This window comes from Penaeus japonicus, unplaced genomic scaffold (genome assembly GCF_977035675.1).
Source record: "Penaeus japonicus unplaced genomic scaffold, GWHDUDI00000001_assembly GWHDUDI00000020, whole genome shotgun sequence".
NCBI classification, from domain to species: Eukaryota; Metazoa; Arthropoda; class Malacostraca; order Decapoda; family Penaeidae; genus Penaeus; species Penaeus japonicus.
The window spans coordinates 38,298,064-38,301,589 of NW_028234422.1; positions in this window are offsets into that span (position 1 = coordinate 38,298,064).

The following is a 3,526-nucleotide window of genomic DNA, read 5'->3' on the forward strand; positions in this document are numbered from 1 at the left end:
CTCTCTCTCTCTCTCTCTCTCTCTCTCTCTCTCTCTCTCTCTCTCTCTCTCTCTCTCTCTCTCTCTCTCTCTCTCTCTCTCTCTCTCTCTCTCTCTCTCTCTCTCTCTCTCTCTCTCTCTCTCTCTCTCTCTCTCTCTCTCTCTCTCTCTCTCTCTCTCTCTCTCTCTCTCTCTCTCTCTCTCTCTCTCTCTCTCTCTCTCTCTCTCTCTCTCTCTCTCTCTCTCTCTCTCTCTCTCTCTCTCTCTCTCTCTCTCTCTCTCTCTCTCTCTCTCTCTCTCTCTCTCTCTCTCTCTCTCTCTCTCTCTCTCTCTCTCTCTCTCTCTCTCTCTCTCTCTCTCTCTCTCTCTCTCTCTCTCTCTCTCTCTCTCTCTCTCTCTCTCTCTCTCTCTCTCTCTCTCTCTCTCTCTCTCTCTCTCTCTCTCTCTCTCTCTCTCTCTCTCTCTCTCTCTCTCTCTCTCTCTCTCTCTCTCTCTCTCTCTCTCTCTCTCTCTCTCTCTCTCTCTCTCTCTCTCTCTCTCTCTCTCTCTCTCTCTCTCTCTCTCTCTCTCTCTCTCTCTCTCTCTCTCTCTCTCTCTCTCTCTCTCTCTCTCTCTCTCTCTCTCTCTCTCTCTCTCTCTCTCTCTCTCTCTCTCTCTCTCTCTCTCTCTCTCTCTCTCTCTCTCTCTCTCTCTCTCTCTCTCTCTCTCTCTCTCTCTCTCTCTCTCTCTCTCTCTCTCTCTCTCTCTCTCTCTCTCTCTCTCTCTCTCTCTCTCTCTCTCTCTCTCTCTCTCTCTCTCTCTCTTTTGGCTACTTTAAAAGTCGTTAAAGGGTAATCGGGTTTTTTTAGCGGGGATTTTTTATTGTTGTTGTTATTATCATTATATCTCATGTTTCGTAGAAAATATGATTCATTATATATTATTGTTATTATCATTATCGTTATCATTCTTATTATCGCCATTATTATTATTATTATCATAATCATTATTATCATCATTGTCATTACTATCATTACTGTTTTTTATATTATCATAATCATCATTATCAGTATCCCCCCTTTTTTCCGTCATAATTTTAAATACATCAGAATTTACTTCATTTTTCCTTTTAATTTTTTGTCATTTATTAACATTTTTGTAAACACCATTCCCAGTTTTTTGGGTCCCCTCCCCTTTAATACATTACCATTATCACTATTTTATGACGTTATTATCATCGCTGATGTTTTTCCATAATCATACCAATCATTATTATTAATAGTGTCAAAATGATAAAGTTTCAAAAGTTGAGGCTTAGACACACACACAGTTGAATTCCAAAGACAAAACGAGCTTAACTGTATATCAAAGTGGATGATACCGAAGTAGTGTTGGAGGAATGACCGTTTATGTGCTCACACCCGCACGAGCGAAACAGCTGTAATTACTGCTAATAAGTCTGGTGTGATGTCTCATTACTCTCATTAATGCTGATGATTACAAGGGAAAAACGTCGGTAAATTAGATTAGTAAACTGTTGGTGATAGTGGTGGTGATGTTTTTAAGATGAAGATGATGATGATGATGGTGATGGCAAGAAAGATGGCGATGGTGATGAGGACTAAGGAAATGATGGCAACGACGAAGATGAAGATGATGTTAAAGAAAAGGAAGAAGAAATAAATAAAAACAAAGGACAACAAAGAAGAACAGCGAATATACACACAAGTTGTCTTCTGTGTTTCCCCTTTATGTGTATGTACACACCTGATTTAGGAGACCTAATTTGCATATACTGACACGGAGATAGTTTTGTTTCACTTTCGTTTTCTCTTTGTTTGTTTTTATTTGCATAAACATTAAATCCTTCCGCCCAAAGGTACTCAATATATATATATATATATATATATATATATATATATATATATATATATATATATGCGATACATACAAGAAACAAAATACGGATAATAAAGTCTGAAAAAATTATAAAGATAAAAATCGTATTAAACTCTACGAACACATACCCCGCATACCGCACCCTGTATTTGGTCAGTATAGTAAGCATACACGGGACGTCTTTTTTGGAGAATTTATAGTGCAAGAGGACGGGCTCGTGTGTACTGGTTATGGTTAATTATCACTGCTAATTTAAGGTTCGTGCAGATAGGCTTTACAATGTCCTGGAAAAATTTAGAAACGGCCACGAAAACCAAACAACATTAGCTTCTTCTTATTATTTCCTATATGCGTTCCCTTTCTTGTCTCTCTTTGTAACTTTGATCTTCCTCTATCCCCTCTCTCGTTTCTTTCTTTCTTTCTTTGTTTCAGGTCCTTTTTTCCTTCCTCGTCTCCCTCCTTCTCTCTTTCTCTTTCTCTCTCTCTCTTTCTCCTTTCTTTCTCTACTCCTCTCTGCCTTCCTTCTCTCTTCTTCTTCTCTTCTCTCTCTCTATATATATATATATATATATATTATCATTAATAATATATATATATATATATGTGTGTCGCCCTGTCTGAATCTGATTTGTTGGTTTATGTCGTTTGTCTTTGTTATATAGCGGTCTCAGTTTTGTCTCTCGTCGTGTGTCTTGTCCCGTTCGGGTGTGCTCATTGTGGTGTATAAACATTCTTCTTTAGCCTCTTTCTTTACAAACCTTCTGGTATCCCTCCCCAGGCCTACTGTTCTTTCTTCCTCTATATCTGTTACTATATCGTTTATGTCGTGCGTGCTTTTTGTTTTGGTGTCTCCCCTCTTTAATCACGGTTGCTTTCGTATCTCTGGTCCTGTATCCGGTCGCTGTCTCGCTGTTGTATTCTTTCTCCCCTCCTCTCTCTCTTCCTTGTCCAAATTTTCCCTTCCTTTCCCTTCTCTCTCTCTCTTTTTATCTCTCTCCCTCTCCTCTCCTCTCCCTCTCTCTCTCTCTCTCTCCTCCCCCCCCCCCCCCCCCTCCCCCTCTCCTCTTTCTCTCTCTCTCTCCCTCTCTCTCTCTCTCTCTCTCTCTCTCTCTCTCTCTCTCTCTCTCTCTCTCTCTCTCTCCCTCTCTCTCTCTCTCCCTCCCTCTTTCTCTCTTTCTTTGTCTCTCTGTCTCTCGATTACACAGAGAAAAGTGTGTACGAATCCCCAAATGCAGGAGACGAACAAACAACCGCCTAACGGATATCCGGCCACACAAAACCCACAGAGACATTATGAGTCTCTGTGTGTGAAGAGGACAGGGGAGGGTGGGGGGGGGGGTTATCCACACATCGTACATCACAGACACGTGCTCACGTTCACACATGGACACGAATGCTTATATGTATACGCTCAGATACATACACGTCGAATAAATAGATACATAGAGCGCCCAATCCTGTACACACACACACATTAGCGCACACACACACACACACACACACACACACACACACACACACTCACACACACACACACAAACACACATAAACACACCCATATTACTTACGAATACACAGACACGTGCAGACGCTCTCAAACACAGAAACACATATATAAACAAGCAAATATAAGCATACAAAGACAAAGAAAACAAACAAACAAAAAACA